The sequence below is a fragment of the Tamandua tetradactyla genome, chromosome 22 (assembly GCF_023851605.1).
Source record: "Tamandua tetradactyla isolate mTamTet1 chromosome 22, mTamTet1.pri, whole genome shotgun sequence".
Taxonomy (NCBI): domain Eukaryota; kingdom Metazoa; phylum Chordata; class Mammalia; order Pilosa; family Myrmecophagidae; genus Tamandua; species Tamandua tetradactyla.
The window spans coordinates 30,996,152-31,007,328 of record NC_135348.1 but is presented as its reverse complement, the minus strand read 5'-3'; the positions used below and the strand labels follow the sequence as shown (position 1 = coordinate 31,007,328).

General features: G+C 34.4%; 1 long non-coding RNA gene across 1 annotated transcript in view; it reads right to left on the bottom strand.

Moving 5' to 3' along the window:
- Nucleotides 1-10,625: 10,625 nt before the first annotated feature.
- The window catches only part of LOC143666321 (uncharacterized), a 247,769-nt gene continuing 247,217 nt past the window's right edge, over nt 10,626-11,177 (bottom strand). Inside the window, exon 6 of the long non-coding RNA XR_013167525.1 lies at nt 10,626-11,083. This is a non-coding gene — a long non-coding RNA (uncharacterized LOC143666321). The remainder of the gene's footprint in view (nt 11,084-11,177) is intronic.

Below are 11,177 nucleotides of genomic sequence, written 5' to 3'. Positions count from 1 at the left end.
TAATATGTTGACACTATATCGTTATCAATCTCTTCAATACTTAAGGCTCCTGGAACACAGCTCAACAGTTTCACATACTTCCCTCTAGCCACTCCAATGCACCACAAACTGAAAAGGAATATCTATATAATGTATAAGAGAAATCAACAGGATAAACTTTCGACTCAGTTTGAAATCTCTTAGCCATTGAAATTCTATTTTGCCTCATTTCTCTTTTCCTCCTTTTGTTCAAGAAAGTTTTCTCAATCTGTGGAGACTTTTTAAACTAAAAATTCAATTTCTTTTATACTTATTGGATGAGTCAGATTACCTAATTAAACTGGGAGTGATGTCTTAATTTCTGTTCTGTTTCATATTAGTTGTCAAATTTGTGTAGAGATATTGATGGTACCCTCTTAATAGCCTTTTAATAGCTGTGCTGATACCCCTTCTTTCAATTTTGTTTTTAAAAATATTTTTATTGGAAAAAATCTTCATACACATACAGTTCATATATGGTGCACAGTCAGTGGCTCACAATATCATCACAGAGTTGTGTCATCATCACCATTAACATTTTTATAACATTTGTATCACTCTAGAAAAAGAAATAGAAGGAATAAAGAAAAAACTCATACATTCCATACCCTTTACCCTTCCCTTTCCTTAACCACTAGTATTTCCAACCACTCAATTGATTTTACTCCTTATCCACCCATTTATTTATTTATTTATTTATTTATTATCTATATTTTTTTACCCATCTGTCCATACCCTGGATAAAAGGAACAGCAGACATGAGGTTTTCACAAACACAATCACATTGTAAAAGATATATCATTATGCAACTGTTTTCAAGAATCAAGGCTGCCAGGAGACAGATCAACAGTTTCAGATACTTCCCTCCAGCTACTCCAATATATTATAAGCTAAAAAGGGATATCTATATCATGCATAAGAATAACCTTTAGAATAACCTTCTCAACTCAGTTTGAAATCTCTTAGCCACTGAAACTTTATTTTGTCTCTTTTCTCTCTTCCCCCTTTTGGTCAAGAAGGAGGCTTTCTCAATCCCATGATGCCGGGTCCTGCCTAATCTCAGGAGTTCTGTCCCATGTTGCCACAGAGATTCACACCCCTGGGAATCATGCCCCATGCAGGAGGCAGTGTAATGAGTCCATCTGCTGAGCTGGTTTACAGAGAAAGGCCACATCTGAGCCACAATGAAGGTTGTCTAGGGGTCTCTTAGGTCTCTTAGGCATAATTATTAGTAGGCTTAGTTTATCCTTTACAGGAATAAGCTTATAGGGGCAAACCCCAAGATCAAGAGCTCAGCCGATTGATTTGGTTGTCCCCCACTGCTTTGGAGAATATCAAGAATCCTCCAAATGGGGAAGTTGAATGCTTCCTACTTTCTCCCCAGTTCCCCAAGGTGACTTTGCAAATACTTCTTTATTCACTGGCCAAATTACTCTGTGATATATCAGGGCATCACACTAACCTGGAGAAACCAACAAGATCTCACACCCTATTTAAGATTCCACAAACTGACCTTTCAAGTGAAATTAGGTAATGCGCTAGCCAAAATATGAGTTTTTCACTGCAAGTCCTGGCCTTGGGCAGCGGTCGGAGACAAGAGATAGAGACAGAGACACAGCACAAGCAGTGGGGAAAAGAAGGTTTATTAGGAAGGAGCTAAGCAGGGAGAATTAACTCAAGAAATCAACTCTCACCCTCCTGGATATCAGTAGGGGCTTTAAAAGGGGGTTGGAAGTAAATTTAGGTGGGTTACTCATAGGTGGTTTTTTGGGAGTTGGCAGCTTTCCATTGGTGAGGTTAAAATTTAAAATACTGCTTTTGTTCTGCAAGGTTGTAACTGCCATGGGGTGGATGTTTACGCATAGGGGTAGCATTAGAATGCGATGGCTGGAGGGGGTGGGGAGACTCAAGGTGTTAATTCTCTGGCAGCACTTTCCATTCTTCCTTGTTCCTCTGGCTCAGCTATCACATTCACCCTTTAGTCTCATACAGAAGTTAAAATTTTAAAATATGGACAATATCATCTTTTACTCTGTATTCCTGTATTCTGATCTTCCCTCAACCCTATTCAGATCAGCTTCATTCCTACCTGATCCTTTTACCAACTTGTTTAATAGTTCCTGTATGAGATAGTGCTAACTTTCCAAGATTCAGAGCTCTAACTCTGAGTCTCACGTGTGACAAAAATACCTGAAGTTTCTGGGAATGATCAGGTTATATGCAAATATCTCAGTATCACAGAATTTAGGAATAACACAACTCATGAATATATGTGACTGCTGTAAGATCTTACAACCTAGGAGCCTTTACAATAGTTCACTGAGTTTTTATATTATAGTTAATCCATATGAGTGAGGCATGATAATATTTGTCTTTTTGTTTCTGACATTTCTTTCAACATACAGTCCTTAAGGTTCATTCACCTAGTTGCAAGCTTCACAACTTTATTCCTTCAAGGCTGCCCCGTAATTAACTCTGTGTATACACCACAGTTACCCTTTCCATTCCTCAATCCTTGTACCCTTAGGCCACCTCCATCCATTGTGAATAACCAACACTGCCACCATAAACACCATGTACAAATGTCCATTCATATCTTCACACTCAGTTCCTCCAGGTATTTACTGAGCCACAGGGTTGCAGGATCATATGGTCACCCCACCCCTAGCCTCCTGTGGAGCCACCACTCTGCCCTCCTAGGGGCTGTGTCTCTGACTTTCCCTACCGGCAGTGAATAGGTACATCTCTTTCTTCACATTTCCTCTAGCACTTGTCCTCTCTATTTTTAAACAGTTTATTCACACATCATACAATCCAACCTCAGTAAATATATATGCCTTTGCCACTATAATCTATATGACGATACCTCCTTTTCTTCCACAAAGAATCCATGCCCCTCCCCCATGCCCCCTGCTTGTTGACATTTAATTTTGGCATAATGGCTTTGTTACATTCAGTGGAAGCATATTGCAATGTTACTGCTGACTACAGACCCTAGCTTCCATTGAATGTACATCTTCCTGTATATCATCCATCTTCAACACCTTGGAATGTTGACATTCATTTGTTCTGCCTCATGCAGAAATATATATATTTTAAATTTGTACATTAAATCACCACCATTACCCACTCTGAACTGTCTTAAGTTATGCAGTCTCAGTCTCTATCTTCTATCTTTCCTTCTGGTTTCATGCATGCCCCCAGCCCTTCTCCCTCAATCATACTTATATCCAACTTCATTCAGTGTACTTACATTATCATGCTATCCAATTCTTAATTTTTGTAATAGCTCCTCTTGCACAATCTGTATTCTTTCATCACCAAATGCCCAATCTCTACTCTATTACAACTCTAAATAACTTTTGTTCTTAATTTCAACTCTCAAAGCCCCTATTTCATTTCTGATTTGGTTGTTTTCTTTTCACTTTAGCTGGAGTTTCATCAAATTGATTCATCTTTTAAACAAACCACCTTTTGTTTCACTAAAGTTCTTATCTTTTCTTGAGTTTTCAATCTCATTGAGATGTTCATTCCTAATTTTCTTTCTTTGGCTTGTTTTTTTTTTTTTTTACAAATAAATATTCATTTTTTATTCATCAAAGAAGTGCAAATGAAAACAACAAACTGCTTTACTTTGCACTTGTCAGATGGCAAAAGATTTAAAAAACAGATAATGATCAGGATTGGTAAGAATTTGGGGAAATAGGTAAGTTTCTGTCCTGCTGAGAGAGTAGAAGACTGTAGACTTTCAGAGGTTCAACTTGCAATCCTATAGATGAACAACTTAAATATGCATGACCTTATTCTGCTGAATCTTTTTTTGTGACTTTATTCTAAGGAAATACCTAGCAAGTGTGAAAAAAATGTATATACAGAGATGCTCACTACAGTAATATTTATAACAGCAAAGAAGATGAAAAACTCTAAATGTCCTTCAAGAAAGGATTGATTAAATAAACTACAGTATATTCATATAATATATATTAGGCAGATCTGGAGAAGGATCTATATACTGCATGAAAAGAGAAAAGGGACTATAATGTTAATGGAAATAAAAGTAGGTTACTAAAAATTGCATACAGTACTGCCCTAAAGGTATAAAATCCTTCATATATGTATTAAATATTTAAATTAAAATATATTACCGGCATTAAAATTCTGGAAGCTTATACATCATGTTTAAAAATTGCCCTTCTTGAATGCAGGAGATGTTTGTTTTTTACCTTATATAATTCTGTATAGTTTGACTTTTTATTATTAGCATATATAACTTTTGCAATAATAAAAGTAAGATACTTTAACTTTGATGAAGAGAATATCAATAATATTTAATATAAAGGTTTTCAAAGTCAAAATCCTTCCAATTGGATTGGCAAATAAATTTGTAAATAAATTGTGATGAAATCAATGCTTGTGAAGACTTGGTAGCCACATAGGAAAATGCTTAAATAATAACTTTAAATGAAAATTGCAAGACACAGGATGAGACCAACCAGATAAAAAACGTACTTAGAATAAAAAGAATAGCTAGAGAGAAATATACCAAAATGTCAGTGTGGCTGTTCTTGACATTAAGTAGATGAGTCCCAACAAATTATTTTTCCCTAAATTTCAACATTTTTGGAATTTGAAAACCTTCAGAATACAGTAAAGAGGCAAATCAATGATCCAAAAGAACCGGAGTTAGCATTGGTAAAATGGATAACCAGAAAAACAAGGGGTAAATTGGGACCAAAGGAAACCCAAGGGAAAGTACCAATGAGTGAATCAACTAAAAACAATGACAGATCCAAATAGTAGGAAGATAACTGCCTAAGAAAACCCCTGTGTCTTCTCTTAATTTATACATTCCCACAACATAGGCTCTGGCTTCAGTTAAGAGCTTAAAAGAGGCAAACAAACAAACAAACAAAGAATGTTCATCATGTCTTCTTCACTCACCACAAGTTCTCACCAAACTCTAACTTCAGTTTTATGTGGGAAAGTGAAGTCTTATCTTTCAATGTAGACTGACATGTTGCTTAATAACTTGGCCTGGATTTCCAAGTTGGACTATAGGATTGTCCTTCTCCATAGCTTTTACACCCCTTTGTTGCCTGAAGGTGTTTGACCTGGGGTTCAAATTCTGGGAAGAGGGGCACACTATAGAGAACTTTCCAAAGTCACTCTTTTCTAGACAAAATAGTGCTAGGAACCCATGAAGAGGAGCACAGAGTAGCTTCAAAATGCCCTGGGGAAGAGATTAGGGCAAGTGCCAAGATTGTCTTTCATAGATCCCCAAAGCTGAGTTTTTTTGGCCTGACCAACTAATGTTGCCCTTCAGCTAACTGTCTCTCACAGCTCCAAGGAAGCCCATCATCTTTAAGTGTCCTCTGCTGCCACTCCTGTCCAGGGAGGGTTGAAATGACAAGTTCTGTCACTGTTTTTGTCCAAGCTGAAACAATTGCAACCATCAGTGCCTGCCCCCAGTGATCTGAATTTGCTAATCAAAAGCCATGATAAGTGATTAGCTGTGCCCACCCCTGGCTTTGGAGAAGATGATTTTCTTAGATTCTTTTCTGTTGCCTGTGTGCTAGCCAGAGGGAGGATCCCACAGAGGCCTGCCATGGGCATGAGTGATGGGTGCTGGCAGCCCCTAAGCTGAGAGAGAACTCTCCTGTTCTTTACCATAGTTTATCAGCTCTTCCTCCCACTTTTCTCTGAATGCCCTATGGAGTTCTTCTGGCCTCTGTAGTTTCCACACAGTTGTTTTAGACAATTCCTGCCAATGCTATAGTTATTTTGGTGCAAAGACTGAGTCTTGGAGGTCTGTATTCCATCATCTTTGCACAATCCTCTCTTAACAATGATTTTTAAGGACTCTTTAGCATTGTTGGGCAACTTGTTTTTGTTTGTTTTTAAACAGTTAATTAAAGAACCACTTTTATCAATCCTAACTGGCCACATTCCTATACCAAAGATTTGGATTAAGTGGTCTGGTATAAGATTCAGAAATACGCATTTTAAGAAACAGCCCAGATGGTTCTTGTACCTGCGAACCTCAATCACACCTCGAAGAAACTTCAGACTAATTTTACCAAAGCATTTAAAGAATTATCATCCAACATGGAACAATATTTTTCTAAGCTGTTTTTTTTTCTATAATTTCTCTTTCCTCCTATAATCCATGCTGTTTTCATGTGATCTATCAAGAGAAATGGGGGGGGAAATGAACATGGAAGTTTACCGGAATTGGGTCTAATCCTACCTCCTTCTCTTACTGCTCATGTGTTCAGGGACATAATTCTTTAAAAACTTGGTACCTAAATTTCTCATTTTCAAATTGAAGAATATTAAAAAGAATGTTATAAGGATAAAGTATATAAAGCATCTATTCAAAAAAAGTTTAATTTCCTTATTCTGCAATCTTGTTTTTTTGCTATCCATTATCTTCTTATTACTCACTGTTCCACAAAAAGGCATACTGTAACTTTGAATTAATTCCCAGTTGCATTTATAATTATATTGTTGTATTCTTTTTTGTAGCAGAATCCCTATACTGAAAATGGAAGTAATATATTAAAATATCAATAAAATTTTATGTCCATGAATTTCATTTTAACATTTTTTGGTGGATACGTATTAAAATCATAAGAATTATTGCCGACTCAGATAAACACAAGAGTAAAAGAAATAGTAAGCAGTAAAACTGTGTTTATCTCACACTAATGTATGCAGCACAAGTATATAATGATTGTATGTATTTATTTCTATATTAGAGGTAGAAAAAAAGGCACATGGCCTTTAGGGAAATTGAAATTAAGTATTGTTTCATGTTCATTAACCATATAAAATTTTCATTATCACTTCTGTAGAAAAATATAAAAAAATTAAACTGGAATGAGTGGATAAACAAGGTGTTTGATAAGTGACATCTTATTTGGTTAAAACAGTTTTAAGTTGTTTTGAAACTTATTGCTGAAAATATTTTAGTACATTTTTCGACCTAAGGAAATATAACAGGATGAATTATTTTTTAGTAAAATTTGTTCATACAATCATAATTATTAATGGAATTCATATTGGATAATGTTCAATTTGAGTAAAATTGGGAATGAATGTAAGCCATTGTCTGTAAACAATCTGAAAATTATTTTAATAGAAAATAATTTTATTATCTTTTCTTTATTTAAAAAAAAGATGCTTGATTTAGGGTAGCCCTTACCTGGATTGTTTTTATATAAATTATTTTAAACTTCACTCTTCTTTTATCTTTTAAATAGCCACGCTTATATGACTTAAGTTGTCATACCTATTGTTAAGAAAGAAGACAAGCAAAGAAAAAGGACATCTTTATCAACTTATTACTCCTTTTAGTTGTCAGTCTTATGTGGACATAGTCACACTAAAAAATTATAGTGTAATAAATGCGATGATGCATAAGAGCCATATCCTTATGAGAAATTAGCATTTATTTCAATTTTTAAATTGTAATTTCTGTAACATAGCTTCACATGTTGAGCAGCAACACATTTCCAACTTTTCTGTTGTAAAGACTGAATCGGATGCTATATTTAAATTCACAGCTGTTTGGCTTTTGCACAGATGCTTCCGCAACTAAAATGAGATTTTAAGAATAAATATATCAAAATGTTTGTTTTTTATAGAAAAATAAAAGTAACTTATTTTTAAAATTATTATTCCTTTTAGGATCAATCTATACTAAACCCAGATTGGCTGGGTGAGAAGGTTAGGCCTGTCTTACTCCCAACTTTGTTCTCTTAAGTACTTTACTCACATTACCAGAATCAAAATAAGTCTTGATACATACAACAGCATGGATGAAACTTAAAGACCTCCTGTTGAGTGCAATAAGCCAAAAGCAATATATTTTATGATCTCACTGATCTGAAACAATTAGAATAAGCAGCTCATAGTGTCAGTATCTAAAATATAGGCTACCAGGGGCAGGATGGGGCTAGGGAAAGAGAAGTTAAGGTTTTACATGTACTGGGTTCTTATTTGGAATAATGGAAATGCTTTGGTAATGGATGGTAGTAACAGTAGCACGACATTGTGAATACAATTAATACCATTGAAATGTATATCTGAATGTTATTTAAAGGGAAAATATTAGATTGTATATCTGGTACTAGGATAATTTTTAAAAAAAATCCATTGAACTACACAAACAGTGAACCCTATGGTAAAACCATGGACTGTAGTTAATAGTACAAATATAATAAATGTGCCACCATTAATTGCAAAACATTCCACACCAATGCAAGGTGTTCATGGTAGTGTGGTGTCATGGTCAGGTTCATGTGTCAACTTGGTCAGGTGGTGGTGCCTGGTTGTCTGGTCAGGCAAGTGCTGGCCCGTCTGCTGCTATGAGGACATTTAATGGAGATAAATCATGATCATGTCAGCTGGATCCACAACTGATTGCATTTGTTATCAACCTAGGGGAATGTCTTCTGCAATGAGTGATGCTTAATCTAATCACTGGAAGGCTTTTAAGTTGGATTCAGAATAGACAGTCACTCTTCCTACCTACAGCTGGTGAGCCTCTCTTGTGGAGTTCCTCCAGACCCTTCATCAGAGTCACCAGCTTCACAGCCTGCCCAATGGATTTTGGACTCTTCCATTCCCGTGGTTGTCCAGCCAGGCTCTCCTGAGAGTTTGTGGAGGAATTTTACTGGAGTTACCAGCTTGCAAGACTTCCCTATAGACCTTGGACTCTATATTCCCAGTTATGTGAGACACTTTTATAAATTTTATATCTATGGATAGCTCCTGCTGATTCTGTTTCTGTCTAGAACCCTAGCTAATATAGGGTCCATTTCCTTCCTCTCTACTAACTTACAGAGGAGGGATAAAATAAATAATAAACCAACCACAAAGACAATAGCACAAAAGTTCTTCAAAAATATGCTTCATCAAAATTAAGGAGTAAATTAAAGGAGACAAAAGTATGAATAATTGGGAAATGGTACATCTAACACAGGAAAGCTATGGAGGTCATTCACAGAATGAGAGCTGCATGGCAGGCCAGAGAGGAACAATCCAAATTAGAACACAAAATCACCTAAAAGAAGAAGGTCTTCAAGAAAATCCACATTTTCAATGTCCTACTTTTTAATTAGTTAATTTATTTTAAAAGCCTTATGTTACATAAAAAGTGTAGAATATGTTAGAGAATAGGTTGGCTGTCAATAATTTAGCCCTCTATTAAAGGATATTTGTGTTATTTATTTTTTATGTGTGCAGTTACAATGAATACCATAAAGAAAGTTGACTTTTGAACGTCTTTATATGCATGCAATTGATAGTAAATGGATGAAATAATTTCCTATCAGGGGAATTTCCGCATCAAAGAATAGGTGCATTTTTAAATTTAATAAATAATGCCACGTTACCAATTGTGCCTATTTCTCTATCATCCAATATCATCAAATTTTTTATTTCTAATATATAAATATGTATTTCCTTGAGGATTAATTATATGAGTGAGGTTTTAGTATATATAAAACATTTCTGTATGACTTTGAACAGATTGTTGAAACAATTAAACAAAAAATCTGATTTGTTTTACAGAACAAATAAGACCAACAATGGAAATAAAAATAGTAGAAAAATGTTTTATAAATATCTGAAATTAATAATTCATAATTAGATGAAATTATTTTTTCAGAAAATTTATATTCCATAATTATATCGTCTATTCTGGTTTGTAGCCTTTGTCTGAAACAGCCATGGAGACTTCAATAAATGAAGTCTGAAACACAAGTGGGAAAAAGTCTAGTTACTATAATAGGTTTTGACTTCTTACTAGCTTGGAAATTTGGATAAAGTAACAGTTCAAATATATTACCTCAGTAATATTTATTATAAAAACAATATAAATTATAAAATTCAACTGAAATTTTTAAAAATATTTTATAATTATTATGGCTTATGCACTAATAAACTTTTCTCCTTAGTGAAAATTCCAGCCACATTTATCTTGTAGTCTAAGCTCAGGTTGGTGCATAGTGGCTATCAAAGTATATCTATCAAAGAAATAAATACATAAATTAATTAAAACATGAACTTTAGATTATTAATATGTGAATTAATAAATTGGACTAAGCATGAATAATATGAAAACACCTGTTAGGAACACTCATAATACATTAAAACAACTCAATAATGGCTAAGAGCAATAAAATATTTCAACCATTCTGCTATAACATTATCTAGCCTAAATCAAATTAAATTTTTGTCAAATTTGTATTATTTCCATTTAGAAAAATAGAGGCAAAAATGCATTCATTGATAGGAGATATTCTTTAATATTCAATAGCAAAATAAATTGTGTTGCTATCATTCCAAAAATGTAACTTCTCTGATCAATTTACTATTTCTGCTTCTGTGAAGCATTTAAATAATTAGAGATGATATTTCTTTCTCAGACTTGTTGTCTGCTGAGTCTGATAAAATCTGAAAATTTCATGCCTTTCTCATATCTCAGAATTTACCTCTTTGAATGATTTGACATTTGTACTATCTTTTGGTTTACTGAGAGATGAAAAATCAAATGAAATGCATTTAAAAGAAATAATCCAAGCTGTAACTCAAAGAAGTGATTTTATCCCACATGATATATTTCAGTACTTTTATCTCTATAAGATGCACCAACCACAAATGATCAGCAAAAATATAGCACTGAAATAGAACGGGAAATATCTCCACTTTCTCTTCACTTTATTGAATATTAATGGGCTGTGTTCATGTCATAGACTCCCTTGATGGTTGACTTAAGTAAACTCCTGGTGGTAAATGATCTTATAGCTAGAGTTTCTGCCATGTCAGTAGCTCTTAGGAACGAATATGTCCATTACTTAAACATAATGATTTAAAGCATATGGATTTGATAGGTAGCACACTGATTCTCAAAATGCTGGGTGTGCCAACTAAAACAGGATGATTACTTCTTTCTTGGATCCATTTGTAATTCTTTGGTTTCAAGCTTCACAGCATCCCAGAGGACATGCTAGAAGTCAAACCATCTTATAAAAAATTCACATAACAGCAAGGAAGAAGCCTGCCAAGAGAAAAGAAGTTTCCCTCAATGTGGACTCAATTTTTGTTTCTTATAGTTAATTGTTAATTTGAAATTTTAAATATATAATTTATTT